We start from the raw sequence: 16,656 nt of genomic DNA on the forward strand, positions 1-16,656 counted from the left end.
ATAAGTTCAAATGGTTGTAAGTGGAAGACCTACCTGTTAATACATACATTCAGTACACTATTTAGGGATGTATACAAAGTATTTTCTCAAAACTGAAGGTATCCTTTATTTGAGAATGGAAAAATTTAGCATAAATAATGTAATCAGAATGGGGTATCTTTTCAGACTAACCTGTGCTTATTTTTGTTGTACAAATATAGAGATGTTTATGTTGCAAATTTCTGATATCTCTCAATCTACCCCAAGCTGTTCAGTTTCTTATCTTTTACGCTCTTTTAAACACATGATAAGTGGACAGAAACTGCAGGCAAACAACAATTTATGGTGGCAGGCAAGAAAAGAATAGTCTGAAGGCCATTTGAAAGAAGATTTATTTTTCTGCAGTGTCATCCAAAATATTGGCAAAGTTTCCAATTACTCTCAGCAAGATTTACTACCCCTGTAACTTCTACTTATTGCAATATGATCTAATGAAGGCCCCATGTCATGCACCAGAATCCTGGTGTATTTAGATTGTGATTAATCCGTAAGAGGGCAGGAGATTACTGTGTAGTGATTTAAGAAAGAGCATCATACAATGAGCACCAGGAGAATCATTTTAGCCACAGGATGCAAGATTAGAGGAGAGAGAAAGAATGGACTACCTACTTGCTTCCTATAACTGCTGAACCCCTTTCTATAATCGTAGAAATCATGCTGTTCAAAATCAGTGGAAAGCCACTGAGAAATAGGTGCAGTTTGATATAAACAATTGGTTTGATTGTTTGCTTATTTTTAGCAAACCATGTTGGTACCATGCAGAGGTCTTCAAACTTGGCAACTTTAAGACTTGTGGACTTCAACTCCCAGAATTCTCCAGCCAGCCATGCCGGCTGGAGAATTCTGGGAGTTGAAGTCCACAAGTCTTAAAGCTGCCAAGTTTGAAGACCTCTGGCCATGGGTTCCTGCTTTTTTTTGAGAGGGGGAGGACACTTGTCTTTGTGGCTGGTGAATGGGAATTTTAAAAATTCTTGCATGGTTCTGGTAGTGGCCCTGTTACAGATACATCTTTAGACATGGAGAATTGTTGGAAATTGACCATGAATCCAAATACTGGTTGCCTTATAAAGCAAGGGAAACTTGTGCCCCCACTGCATTTGAAAAGCTACACAGAGCTTCTGAATTCTGGCTGCTCTTCTTCTCCCCCCTCCCTCTCCCCCCAGATTTCTCATCATTCCCTAAAAAGGCTACTGATTCCAGTAAAATACTTTAGTGGGTGTCTTATTTTGGCAGGAAGTAAGAAAAATATATCCCTTTGCACAATTTTTCTTAGAAGAAGCCCACTGTTCACTTCCTTGCAACTTTGCAGCCTGCATACGGTTAACATCAAGCTGCTAAGCAATGGGAAGACATCAGATTCTGCTTAAATTATGGTGAAATCGTTCTTAAAGGAAATCTTGTAGGAACTGTCTGCAAAAATTGCAACATCAAGAAGCACTTCCTTGGTAAATATGCATTTGCATTTGTGAAGGCTGCCTGGCCAAAACAGAATTGGAACAATGGAACATGCACATTTTAAAATATGAGGAGAACCTGCTTATATTAATAGTATCGTCTGGGAAGGGGAAAGCATTGATCATTTATAAGAATCCCAGATATGGATGAAGAATTTAATCCTTTCCTCTTTCCATTCAAGAAAATCCTTCACCGGAAGGTAATACACAATTCATGTCAAGAAGTTGTCACTGAGCACAGGGCTAAATTTCTCTACCACCTCTGATGTAAGCAAGACCCTGATCAATTCCCTCATATTATTAACCAGTGCAATGTCATATATAGTTTGGGCAATAACATTGCTTTCCAAATGATGTTAATGCGTTGGGTTAAAATTTACGTATATGAAAGTGGGTCATTAGATCAGATTAGTATTAGATCCCACCATTCCAGGGGTAAAATTCAGCAGGTTCTAGAGAATCAGTAAAGGAAATTTTGAGTAGTTCAGAGAACCAGCAAATACCACCTCTGGCTGGCCCTAGAGTGGGGTGGGAATGGAGATTTTGCAATATCCTTCCCCGGGAGTGGGGAGGGATTGGGGATTTTGCAATATCCTTCCCCTGCCACATCCACCAAGCCACACCAAACTCCTCAAGCCATATCGACAGAACCTGTAGTAAAAAAAAAAAAGGATTTCACCACAGCACCAATCCCATGTTCATGGTTAACATAGGATAAGAACACCAGTGAGTACAGAGGGCATTTATTCCTGCAACCATACTGGAAAGGGCCTATTTGAATATGTATCTATGCAGTTACTCCAGGTTCTTTCTTTCTAATAAGTTACATAATAATTCTGACTGACTTTATTGTTTACTAAATTCAGAACACATGCCTCATTGCCTAGATGTTAGCTTGGGAAAATGAATGCCACATCTGTCTTTTCCTTTTTCATGCAAAAATCTAATAGTATCTCCACCCTTTTGTTTTATTTCATTGATTAAGCCAGTTCTATGTACAATAAATACTCAATGGGTTTCTTCCTTCCTGCATCCATTATCCATTATCTATAGGCAAACCAACACCATGATAAATACAATTCTTTGAGAGGACAACATATTTAAATATACATAGAATAATCTTTGAGCTTCCTTCCTTGAATGAAAAACAACCACATGTATTAAAATATCTGTCACTGTGTAATAACATTGTAACTATGTGAAAATCTCTACCTGTGACCACAATTGAGCCCAAAATTTATGTTGCTAAGTGAAAATAATGTTAACTGAATTTTGCCCCATTTTAATTCTTTTCTTGCCAGAGCTGTTAAGTGAATCACTGCAGTTGTTAAGTTGGTAACACAATTTATTTATTTATTTTATTTATTTATTTATTAGATTTGTATGCCGCCCCTCCGAAGACTCAGGGCAGCTCACAACAGCAATAAAAGCAATATAGCAGTGGAACAAATCTAATATTAAAAACATATAAAATCCTGAACAAATCTAATATTAAAAACATATAAAACCCTGAACAAATCTAATATTAAAAACATATAAAACCCTATCATTATTTAAAAAAACCAAACAGGACATTCATACCAAACATAAAACAAAGTATTAAAAAAAGCCTGGGGGTATAAGTGAGTCTTAAGTAGCTTACGAAAGACAGGAAGGGTGGGGGCAGTTCTAATCTCCAGGGGGAGTTGGTTCCAGAGGGTCGGGGCCGCCACAAACGACATTGTTTGGCGGGCCCCGGAAAAGGCCAACTCTGTGGGACCTTATAGGTTGCTGGGATTCGTGCGGTAGCCGGCGGTTCCGGAGGTACTCTGGTCCAATGCCAGTTGTTAAGTGAACCTGGCTTCCCCATTGACTTTGCTCCTCAGAAGGTTGTACAAAGTGATCACATGATCCTGGGACACTGCAACTGTTATAAGTAGGAACCAGTTGCCAAGCATCTGAATTTTGATTATGTGACCATGGGGATGTTTGAACAGTCATAAGTGTGAAAAATAGTCATAAGTCATTTTTTTCAGTGCTGTTGTATCTTTGAACACCCACTAAGCAAACTGTTACAAGTGGAAGACTAGCTGTGTTATTTAAATTTTAAAATGCCTCTATATTTAGGGCGTATCACAATCCTGCTCTGGGTTTCTTTAGAACAGCCATGAATCTGTTCCGTTGATGTAATTGAAATATATTTCCTAGTGCTGCCAACTCTTTTTTGGTAAGCTAAAGGTAGAAACGCCCATTGACAATCCATATTGCACAGATTTGACCTTGCTTTGATGTATATTTCTCATTGTGTTCCACCCGCACAGTGCTTTGTGACAGAGTGGGAGATGAGGTATATACATTAAGCAGAACAGTCTTCTTTCATTTCTTGACTTCTGATGATTACACCTTTTCCATTCTCTAGACCAGTGTTTCCCAACCTTGGCAACTTGAAGATATCTGGACTTCAACTCCCAGAATTCCCCAGCCAGCGAATGCTGGCTGGGGAATTCTGGGAGTTGAAGTCCAGATATCTTCAAGTTGCCAAGGTTGGGAAACACTGCTCTAGACAAAAATGGAAGCAAGTGGTTTTTGTTACTGTGAAAATATGGTCTTTAGATGGATAGAAATGCAAATCCAAATGAAGTAACTCATAATCTAAGCATGAACAAACTAAGCATTTGGCAGTTGAATTTGTTCAGTGAAGGATTGTTATTCCCTATGATAAATTAAATGTCTCCTCAAATCAAGCTCTGGTCCTAGTGACTCAATGGAGGTAACTAGGTTTGTTCTTGGCAATAATAGGAAAGGCGTTTGCTGCTTTTACCTGCCATTGTGCAAATGCATTCTTTAGAAATATCTCAGAATTTTTGTCTGATTCCTTAAAATCATTAGAGAAGAATGCTGTAGCTTTCTTTCTGGAAAATCATGCAATGATTGCACGGAAATAAACTGAGAAAAATTGCACGCCCAGCATGCCAAATTCCATGTCTCAATGCTCTCTTGAGACTCAGTTCTATTATGTTGGAAGAGATAGTTAGGAAATGCAAAGCACTTGTGAGCCTGACAAGCATCCCCAGATTGCTCTAGCTACTTATGCAATGGTTTCTGGCAGACAGCCACGAATAGTAGTCACATCTGAAGAGAGTAGCAGGTGCCTAACAAGCTACAGGTATCATAAAAGCCAACCTCAGAGTTAGAAGATGGGGGCCTTTTAATCCAGGTGTCTAACTGTAGTAGTATCTGCATTAATCTGAAAGTATATCTATTCTAATTTTCCTCCACACAGCACTGCATGTGCAGTGAATGATTCATTTCCTACACTTGGTATTAGTGCACAACTTTCCAGCATTGTCCACAAAATTTATCTATTTTTACAAATTTTAAAATGTGACTTTTTGGGGGGAAATAACATCACCTTCCCTAAAAGTAAAGGAGTACGTTTGTGTGTGCGTGTGTGTTTGCTATACAGAAAGAATTTGGAATTTTCATCAATGGTATAAAAAAGGGTTTTTTAAAAAAACCAAAAAAAAAAAAAACCAAACAAACCCAGTCTTGTTACTCTGATAAAATGTGCTCCTTTGGCCAACTATCTCCGGAGAGGGGCAGCATACAAATCCAATAAATAAATAAATAAATAAATAAATAAATAAATAAATAAATAAATAAATAAATAAATAAATAAATAAATAAACTATGTCTGGGAAGAGATGTTTGGGATTATTTCAAATAGACTTTAAAATATTAGCTTATTTCTATAGACTAGGGATTTAAAATTCTAAGCCAGTCACACTCTGGCCATTCCTACCTCTGTTTTAGCGGAAGGGGAGAAAGTCCCACTATGTCATGTGATGCTATTGTGAGGATGTAAATTTGACACTCCTGCTCTATATGTTGATAGAGACCTGAAGAGTTCATACAGTCCAAGCTTGACTGTAAAAAATATGACTTTAGCAATTGAGTTGTCGAAGCGTGGAACTCATTACCGGACTCAGTAGTGTCAACCCCTAACCCCCAACATTTCTCCCTTAGACTATCCACGATTGACCTCTCCAGGTTCCTAAGAGGTCAGTAAGGGGCGTACATAAGTGCACTAGTGTGCCTTTTGTCCCCTGTCCAATTGTCTCTCCTTATCTCATATATCATATATCTTTTCTTCCCTCATATATCTTCTCCTCTATTTTTATATCTTTTCTTTATATATAATACTTCATGTCTATTCTCTTCAATATGTATTGTGTATTGGACAAAATAAATAAATAAAATAAATAAATAAAAGACCACATTTGGAGTACTGTGTTCAGTTCTGGAGACCTCACCTACAAAAAGATATTGACAAAATTGAACGGGTCCAAAGACGGGCTACAAGAATGGTGGAAGGTCTTAAGTATAAAACGTATCAGGAAAGACTTAATGAACTCAATCTGTATAGTCTGGAAGACAGAAGGAAAAGGGGGGACATGATCGAAACATTTAAATATGTTAAAGGGTTAAATAGGGTTCAGGAGGGAAGTTTTTTTTAAAAGGAAAGTGAACACAAGAACAAGGGGACACAATCTGAAGTTAGTTGGGGGAAAGATCAAAGGCAACATGAGAAAATATTATTTTACTGAAAGAGTAGTAGATCCTTGGAACAAACTTCCAGCAGACGTGGTTGGTAAATCCACAGTAACCGAATTTAAACATGCCTGGGATAAACATAAATCCATTGTAAGATAAAATACAGGAAATAGTATAAGGGCAGACTAGATGGACCATGAGGTCTTTTTCTGCCGTCAGTCTTCTATGTTTCTATGTTTCTAAAATACTGTAAATAAATAAAATAATTAATTAAATATCGTTATTGGATCTTTGGGACGAGCTCAGAAAGAGTGAGCTTCATTTAAGCTTCATATATTTGACCAAAGGCCTTAGAGATACATCAATAAATGTTAGCTGATGAGCAATTTAATTTTGATCTTTCATAGATCAATTCATTTGATTTTGCAGAATGCTCAGTATAAGTTCTTCTGTAACGATCCTCATAAGATACATGTAGCTTCATTGTTTGGGAAGGGCAGGGTGGACTGAATCCCCCAAGAAGAATAAAGAATAAAAATATCAAACTACAGTATACATTGGTCCACCTCACTCCTCCGGTTGAATCAAAATACCACCCCACCCCCTTTTTTTAGTTTGCTACATATCGGAATATTGAAGCAAGGGACAAAGGTTTGCTAATTTATTTTAGCCTTAATCATAATAAATATTCAAGCAAATCTACTCTCCAACATTTTTAAAAATCCAATATTTATTCATGCTATACGCAGCAAATTCAGTGCTTTGGGTTTAAAACAACATTTAAAATAAGTATAGAGTACTTATGTCACGTACTTCATCATATGATTTAAAATTTCTCTGCCTATCTCTGCGATCTTCTTTCATTTCTTCTGACACAAGTCCTCAAGTTTTTTTCCTACCTAGCTCAGTAATTAGGTTTGTGCAGCCATGTAGCTTATGAGTAGTGCATCTACATTTTTAAGAAAAATAGAATTTACCATTTTATATTTTAAGCCTTTTTTAAAGGTTACAGATCTGTGGAAATTCCCAAGGTCAAGAAGACTTTTCCCAGCTGCCCCAGGGAGGCAGTGGCATAAACTCTGGTTTCACACCTAATTAGGTTATATGATGTTATTTGTTTATTTTTGACATTGTTGTGTGAATCTACTACACTGTGTCAAAAATAGATACAAATTAAATCTGTAATGTAACTATAATTTGTGGCCACAGTTTATCCAGCAAATTATTTTGAACAAAATAATATGCTTAGTGTGAAGGTTTAATCCCTCCCAAAGTAGCATAGTTTTAGCAGAGAAAAAAAGAGAAACTCTTTCACCCGATTTAGAACTCCAATTGAAGCAGATATTCTTCCAGAATATATGTTCCAAAAGTATTAATTCCTATGTTCTTTTTTTACTTTGCATTCTTTGCATTTTGATTCTAGCTTCAATGTTGAGTTAGCCATAAATAACACTTTTTTTAAAAGATCTGGATTTCCTAGTTTCCAGTTAACAAAAGTGATTCTTAGGAAGTTCAGCAGTTGAGTAACACTCTAAATATAAATGTGTCTACTGGAACTGCTGTTATTTTTCAGCAGTTAAGAGAGTCCTTTTTTTCCTCTTTCTTTCTTTCTTTCTTTCTTTCTTTCTTTTTCTTTCTTTCATTCCTCCCTTCTTTCTTTCTTTCTTTCTTTTTCTTTCTTTCTTTCTTTTTCTTTCTTTCATTCCTCCCTTCTTTCTTTCTTTCTTTCTTTTTCTTTCTTTCATTCCTCCTTTCTTTCTTTCTTTCTTTTTCTTTCTTTCTTTCGTTCCTCTCTCCCTTTTTCTTTCTTTCTTTCTTTCATTCTTTTTTCTTTCTTTCATAAATGTTAAAAGCACTTTTGGTGCTTTATTATGCCAATGTCTTAGTTACGTGATGGCTAACCGATGGCACGGGTGCCACAAATAGAATCTTTTCTGCAGGTACGCGAGCCATTGACCAGCTCGCTTCCACCGTGCATGTACAAGTGCCTCCCACCAGCCAGCTGATTTTCGGGTCAGACAAGCTCATGCTTGCTTCCTTCCTTCCTTCCTTCCTTCCTTCCTTCCTTCCTTCCTTCCTTCCTTCCTTCTTTCTTTCTTTCTTTCTTTCTTTCTGCCAGAATTTTAATGGGTTCCATACCAAAGAATATCTAGAACTGGATGGCCTGGCCCTTTCTCTTACTGTCTCCTCCTAACTCGAAGTGCTTCCACCTCTTAATGGCCAGCATCCTCTTTGACCTACAGTTGGGCTCCACGCACTCCAGTCTCAGCACAATCTTCTCTGTGGTCTTTGCCTTCTTGCAAAAAAATGAGTTTTGTCTGACCTCCATAGCCACTGCGCTTATGGTCATATCTCCGCTTTCCTTGTGCATACAAAGACTCTTCACCTTTCTTGTATTGGGTGGCTTTGTGAGGCTGATGCTTGCCACATTTCTTGCAGGAAGTCCTGTGGGTTTTCGGGACGTTCACCATCTTGCCAACGTTAGTGGCGCCCAGAGAAAACTTCTTCCCAGAAGCGGAAGTTTTCTCCTCACTTTCTGTGACCCATGTCTTCCCACATCTCTGGGCATGCAAGGCTTCCCGCCTCTCACAGCTCCCTTTGGGGATGGGAGGCTTTTTCTCTCCCCCCCCCCAGCTCTGTTTGGGAAAAGAGGCTTTTCCCCTCTCCCACTGCTGTTTTGAGAGGTGAGGCCAAAACTGGGGGTCACCCATGGAGGGGGCGGGACGTGCAGAAGGGGCATTGCATTATGGGTATGGGCACTCACGCACACGCAATAGTGCATGTGCGCCCATTTTTAGCACCCAAGGGAAAAAAGGGTTCACCATCACTTAGTTGGTTGATTTTGAAGGCATATCTTTAAAAAATAATGCTTGTATAATAATATCATTCCAACTTGGAAGAGGTGTGTGTGTTAGTATTCAGACCACCTCCTAGTCTGGAAAGACACAGTTAGATACTACCCTAATCTGTAGATCACTTTCAAGAATGTACAGAGTTGTGTAACGTTTGTATTGGAAAAACACTAGCGGCCAAATAACCCTCGGCCGATGTAGCTGCAGGCTGCAGAATGCTTGCTTCACCCAGTTATGCCACAGCAACAAATGACCTGGCTTCTATTTTTTTCTTGCCAGACCTCTCATTCCAAACTCCACCTTAACCGTAAAATGTTCTTTCTGTCCAGCGTCTGGGGGGGAAAAACAACAACCAACAGCCCTCGGTCATAAGATGAATGTTTCCCTTGTGATTTGCTAATGTTTGAGTGGTTTTTTTTTTAAGGTTACCAGTATTTTAACAAATGAAATTTTATCAGCTAGGATTTCTTTTTCCAGGGTGTTGGCAATTTGTAACTTTTTTTTAAAGAAAGCTTTCCAAAATAACTTTATTTACAAGGGCTGGTAGTGCAAAAACAATGGGGTGAAAATCCAGTAGTGCATAATTTATATACATAGAAACATAGAAACATAGAAGACTGACGGCAGAAAAAGACCTCATGGTCCATCTAGTCTGCCCTTATACTATTTTCTGTATTTTATCTTAGGATGGCTGGATGTTTATCCCAGGCATGTTTAAATTCAGTTACTGTGGATTTACCAACCACGTCTGCTGGAAGTTTGTTCCAAGGATCTACTACTCTTTCAGTAGTCCTTGACCTATGTTGCTGTGTTACTAACCTAATAACTGCAGTGAGACATTTGTTAAGCAAATTTTGCCCCACTTTGCATCCTTTTTTGCTACCGTTGCTAAGTGAATCGCTGTGGTTTGTTCAGTTAGTAACACGGTTGTTAAGCGAATTTGGCTTCCACATTGACTTTGCTTGTCAGAAGGTCGCAAAAGGTGATCACATGACCCTGGGACACTGCAACCGCCATAAATATGAACCAGTTGCCAGGCAGCTAAATTTTGATCCATGTGACCAGGGGGATATGGCAAGGGTTGTAAGGGTGAAAAATGGTCATAAGTCAATTTTTTCAGGGCCTTTGTAACTTTGAACGGTCACTAAACAAAGCATGGTAAGTCAAGGACTACCTGTACAAAGCCTTTCTGTTCTGCTTGTACTTTATTGTTTGCAATGTTGAACAGTTGTGAAAGCAACAACATAAATATTGCAGTAGTGACCCCTGAACAGACTCAGTAGAGAGCAAAATTCACCGATCATAATATTTTGGAGTAAATATACATAGGATTCCCCTGTATACATGTTGAATATTGAGTAAACACCATTAATCTTCAGTACAACCGGAATTTCCTGTGTTAAATATTAGGGAAAATTGGATTCTTCTCCTTCCCTTAATGAATTGGCATACAGTAGGGTAATACCAGCACAAGAAAGATCAATATCTTTAAAGTTTTCAAAGTTTCCTGAGAATAAAATATGTAAAGAATGTAGGGCTTTCTTCCACACCAGATTTTTTTAAAACTACAATTCTCAGGTGTGACAATCGATATTGAATTCTTAGGTGCCCTACCCAGGGATGTCATAAGGAAGTCTGTTCTTTTTCCATAGATTGTATAGTGAGCTCACACGTAGAGCCTTTCCATTTTAACAATCAATTGGAAGCCTCAAGGCAACTAAAAATCTATTAGGCTTTTTTTTAACTTATTACCTTGATGGAAAGTCAAGTGAGTTGCAGTTTTAGAGGACAGAAGAAATACTGGCAGGATAGAGATGGACAACTAAGATGCCAAATTCCATGCCATTATAATTCTCAGCCCACTCAACTATCTACTCCACCCTTCTGCTCAACAATGGGAAAAGGCCCTAAGATTTCAGCTAAGATTCAGGCTTCAAGGAAATGTCATTTCCATAAACAAAATGTGCAGACATATGAATTTGGAAATAATATGTATCAGTAAGTAGCATGCAATAGATACTGTATAACTGTTAATCATCCTCTGACTGTGGTTTTCGTAGGCCATGTAGCAATAGAATAGAAAAGAATAGAAGTGTGATTGGACAAACAAGGAATTTATCTTTGGTGCATATGCTCTCAGTGTACATAAAGTATACATTTCATAGGGTACAAATAAGCAATCAGGAAACAATCAATATTAATATAAATCGTAAAGATACAAGCAACAGGTTACAGCCATATAGTCATAAGTGGGAGGAGATGGGTAATGCAGCCTTAGTGAATAGTTTGAGAGTGGTGAGGCTATTATTTGTTTAGCAGAGTGATGGTGTTCGGGGAAAAACTGTTCTTGTATCTAGTTGTCTTGGTGTGTAGTGTTCTATAGCAACGTTTTGAGGGTAGGAGTTGAAACAATTTATGTCCAGGATGCTAGGGGTCCCTAAATATTTACACGGCCTTCTTTTTGACTCGTGCAGTATATAGATCCATAATAATAATAATAATAATAATAATAATAATAATAATAATAATAATTTATTAGATTTGTATGCTGCCCCTCTCTGAGGCAGCAATAGCACTTAGACATATATACCATTTCACAGTTCTTTACAGCCCTCCCTAAGCGGTTTACAGAGTCATCATATTGCCCCAAACTCCTGGAGTAAGCAGTGAATTAGCTTGTACTTCTACCTTCTAAGCACTGAACCACCACAGCTCAATCAATGGTATTATTATTATTTATTAGATTTGTATGCCGCCCCTCTGGAGTCGGAGCAGCTGATGTGGTAACACAGCAATCTGTTGTTGAATTTTTATTAGAAGGTTCCCCCTCCTTCCTTAAATTGGATGTGAATCTAAATCAGAAAAACTATTAATAGATAATGCATATGATCATTTTAAAAACTATGATGAGACCAGTGAAGCCAAGTGATTTTTGGCATAGTGAATATCCTTGTAAACATAACCACTCATTATCTGGCTTGGCTTGGTTCGGTTTGGTACAGTTTGGTTTGGTTCGGCTCGGTTTGGTTTATGGCAGACCAGATTTCAGGATATATAAATATTCATGTGACCTGGCTTTAGGTCATATATGAAATGACAGCATCAGTTGGTTCCAAAATAAACTACTACTTACTTCAGTCATTATAATAAACTTGCATTCTCTTCCAGTGTCAAGGATTGTATAAAATAAACCTGAATTCTGGTCACCCTCCCCATTTATTACTGCTCCAACTGTACTCCTTTCATGATGCTAAAATAGTTTTCTTCTTTGCTGCCTAACTTACTCAAACCTTTGAAGGTTTTAGTCATAAGGAGCACTTTCAAGTAGTGATTTCTTAACCATCCCTCCTATCAATCCGGAAATATTGGGGTATCAGCAAGCACTGATTAAAGTGAAGCATTTCTTAAAATTACAATTAAACCGCAACTAGGGAGCTGATCTGTATTGGCAGGCATCTGTTTTTCCCAGAGTGCTCAATTTATTTATTTATTTGTTTTTTATGCCACCCTTCTCCTTAGACTCAGGGCGGCTTACAACATGTTAGCAAAAGCACTTTTTTAACAGAGCAAGGCTATTGCCCCCACAATCCGGGTCCTCATTTTACCCACCTCGGAAGGATGGAAGGCTGAGTCAACCTTGAGCTGGTGATGAGATTTGAACCGCTGACCTACAGATCTACAGTCAGCTTCAGTGGCCTGCAGTACTGCACTCTACCTGCTGCGCCATCCCGGCTCTATGACACTAAAACATCTGCAAAAGAAATGTTGTGGTCTTGCTATTCCTCCAATTTTTTCTGGGGTGCTGTAGTACATAACGCCTGCTAGAATGCTGCTTTCCCAGGATTCGTTGTGTAGCACAGAACTGTTGAAAAAGGGAAGAGAAAGCTGTTGAGGCTTCCTAATGCATTTATTCATAATATCCCAAACTAGTCTCCCCTTGCAACCAACTCCATAGCAATCTTCTACATGCCAACAAAATGCATGTAGAGTGTGGGAAAGGTGCAGTCTTCCATAATAGCATTTATTCCTCTTCAGCTAAAAGGCAAATTGATGTTTGTTATCCCTCAGGCAATATCCTCTGTAAATGGCACATAGAACTGTAATAAGAAGAAAAGTAAATAGATCAGCGTGAATCAGAAAAAGTAAACATTCGCTCTTTTCCCCATCCTATATAGTACTTCCACATGATCTGATTTTATTTGTCTAAACTGAAACTTCAAAGTGCATTTGTTCTATAATTTACCTTATTGAGAACAATAGGTATTTCGTGGAAAGCAAGAGAATGCTAAGAAAGGCTTTTATCCAAAGTGGGCAATTTTTCTTTCTTTTAAAGTTTTCAGTTCCATTGTGATTGTGTGTTGTTTTTTAAAAAAATCAAAGTGATTTGACTACCTGACGGATCTTAGGAAGTGTACAGAAAAATATCTGAGTTTAATGGGAAGAAATTGTGACAGTAAGGAATAGCCCTCCGGATGTGGCATTGATTTCTCAGGCACCTAATGCTTCACATTCACTTCCTTTAGAAATGTTCGATGCACACGACAGTATTGTGCAAGTTTCCTGTAAATAATATTGTCTGATTCAGAGAAAAAGTCTCTTGAGAAGCTTCTTGGTAAACAGCCTGTTGACTAGAAAACAGGTTGGTCTTCCAGTCCCCCTACGATATGAAATAAATTCTAAATCAAGGAGCCAGACTAATGCCCTTTCACCCTGTGCTCTTTTTCCTGTATACACATTGCTGCTCTGGAGAGTACAAGATGTATGGATCTCTGATCTAAAAGTTACTGGACTTCTTTTGATGGTGCCATAAACTGGAAGGGAGAAGATAAGAGGTGATAAGGATGGCATTGAAATAGGCTTTACACAAGAGTGCCAACACAGCAATGTCTCTAGCCAGTGTTTTATGGACAGCTGGGAAGGAGAGGAGGACAGACAGGAGAAAAAGTAGCTCTGCAGACTGAATCTAAGGGCCTCCTTCATCTCACACCTCCGTTTCCACATTTCAAACATCCAGTTACAGCGGTTCTAAGAAAAAGCTCCTGCTAGTTTAAACCAGTGTTTCCCAACCTTGGCAACTTGAAGATATTTGGACTTCAACTCCCAGAATTCCCCAGCCAGCGTCCGGTTTAAACTATACGGCCATTGTTTAGAAATAGGTTCTGAAGCAATCGGTTCTGAAATAAGAATGTCCCGTGGGCTCAGTTAGATCCAACCAAAGGTTCTTTCCCCATAGAGAAAGGGGAACCGTATGGACCAACCAAGAAAGAACACAATTCACATTCCTGCAACTGCCCCTGATGCTGGACAGTATAACTATGGAAGCTCCAGATGTTGGAATTTGTTTGTTGTTTGCTTGATTTTGTATGCCATTGAGAAATTTGGGATTGGGTCTCCATCAAAGACTAATTAAACAAATAACACCTGGCCATTTGTGACATTGTACCATTCTTTATAGCAGTGGTTCTCAAAGTTTCCCCCAGAATTTTTTTCAGAGGGTCTACAAAGTGAAATAAATAAATATTTTAAAACCTCTTGGTTTCTGTTTCTAACCCAATACATATTAATAGATATAACCCACGTAAACCAAAGCTCTTTGTGATCATCAATCCTTTTTCAAGAATATAAAGGGTACTGGGTCCATAATGTTTGAGAACAGTTCTTTATAGTAAGCCTTATACTTAAAAGAAGCAAGGTAGAGGCTTCGTTGCAAGAATTCTTTCAGGATTAGGGTTGTCATAAGAAGAGGAAAGTTGCAGACAGACTCCTCTTCCTCACAATAGTAGAGATCTTTCTCAACACCTCGTCCTACGCGCCAGAATAAGACATGCAGCTATTGCGTGCAAACTGGGGACTAGTTTGTATTACAGCCCTGTGCTTACTCAGCTCTGCTTATACATCCTAAATTGCAAGGTGACCTCTGTACTGCTTTTAGTATTCAGGGTGCTTTGTAATCTTTCTCATTATGTGTCATGGGTCTTTTTTTAAAACAATTTAAAAAATCCAGGTATTGAAACTTCTCAAAGATGTCAATAGATAAGTTGAGATAGGAAATCCCCACACCTGCCCATAATTTTCCATGTTCCAAATCTCATCTTTCTCATATGGGGCTACCATGTTGTATTTCACCCCCAACCATCCTTGAAATCTAAGTCATCTCTATCATTTAGTATACAAGATATAGTAATGTCCATGTGCTGGTAGATGGATGGATGAATGGACAGAAAGAGATTATCACAAAGCCTGATGCATGAAAAGTCTTACTTGGCTAGACTTCTCTAAAAGATATTTTATTGCCGTCTCAGATGACTGTTGGTGCCTATCATGGATTTATTTTGGATTTTATCCTTGCTCCCCCCCCCCCCCCCCGGCTATCTTTTGTTTTTGATGAGTATTCTGGATGATAATGGTAATGACTCAAACTCTACCCTGATAAGACAGAGTGGCTGTGAGTTTTGCCTCCCAAGAACAATTCCATCTGTCCATCCATTACCCTGGGGGGGCAGTCATTGACCCCCTCAGAGAGGGTCCGCAACTTGGGCATCCTCCTCGATCCACAGCTCACATTAGAGAAACATCTTTCAGCTGTGGCGAGGGGGGCGTTTGCCCAGGTTCGCCTTGTGCACCAGTTGCGACCCTACTTGGACCGGGAGTCACTGCTCACAGTCACTCATGCCCTCATCACCTCGAGGCTCGACTACTGTAACGCTCTACATGGGGCTACTTTTGAAAAGTGTTCGGAAACTTCAGATCGTGCAGAATGCAGCTGCGAGAGCAATCATGGGCTTCCCTAAATATGCCCGTGTCACACCAACACTCCGCAGTCTGCATTGGTTGCCGATCAGTTTCCGGTCACAATTCAAAGTGTTGGTTGTAACCTATAAAGCCCTTCATGGCAACGGGCCAGATTATCTCAGGGACCGCCTTCTGCCGCACGAATCCCAGCGACCAGTTAGGTCCCACAGAGTGGGCCTTCTCCGGGTCCCGTCAACTAAACAATGTCGGTTGGCGAGGCCCAGGGGAAGAGCCTTCTCTGTGGCGGCCCCGGCCCTCTGGAACCAACTCCCCCCAGAGATTAAAATAGCTCCCACCCTCCTTGCCTTTCGTAAGCTCCTCAAAACCCACTTCTGCCATCAGGCATGGGGGAACTAAGATAATCTTTCCCCCTAGGCTTCTACAATTTATGCATGGTATGTTTGTATGTATGATTGGTTTTATAACAAGGGTTTTTAGCTGTTTTAGTATTGGATTTTTACATTCTGTTTTTGTCACTGTTGCTAGCCGCCCCGAGTCCATGGAGAGGGGCGGCATACAAATCCAATGAAATAAATAAATAAAATAAATAATGATTTTGCTTTGTTTGATGCGTGCTGCCTGGGACTGGGGACAGTTATAAGTAGTAATGGGCCCCACCCATTATGAATGGGATCACTGATCCCTTAGGACTTTTTAGTGGACTCCGGAATTTGGCATGGGCGGAGGTGCGCCCGACACAAATCTCACGCAAGGATGCTCAAGATTTTGGCAATTTTGTTTTGCTAGGAAGCAAAACAAAATGCAAAAATTGCCAAAATCTTGCCTGCGTGAGAGATTTCGCTTCAGATACATGTGCAAAATTTAAGTCCCCTGCGGGGCGCGCACACATGTTGAGTGTGTCCACCCACCGGCCTCGGAAACCCAGTACCAGAAAGAAAAGGTAAATGGAGCCCTTCACTGGTTATAAGTAATGATAAATCAGTGTTGGCAATTTTATTGTGATATTTTGGAAAAAGAAAAGAGGA

General features: G+C 39.2%; 1 protein-coding gene and 1 pseudogene across 5 annotated transcripts in view; one reads left to right on the plus strand and one right to left on the minus strand.

Annotated features, from left to right (window-relative positions):
- The window catches only part of VDR (vitamin D receptor), a 116,806-nt gene that overhangs the window by 78,714 nt on the left and 21,436 nt on the right, over positions 1-16,656 (plus strand). The gene's annotated exons all lie outside the window — the stretch shown is intronic.
- On the minus strand, positions 8,176-8,520 carry LOC139161527 (large ribosomal subunit protein eL42-like; annotated as a pseudogene).

Source organism: Erythrolamprus reginae, chromosome 2 (genome assembly GCF_031021105.1).
Source record: "Erythrolamprus reginae isolate rEryReg1 chromosome 2, rEryReg1.hap1, whole genome shotgun sequence".
Lineage (NCBI taxonomy): Eukaryota > Metazoa > Chordata > Lepidosauria > Squamata > Dipsadidae > Erythrolamprus > Erythrolamprus reginae.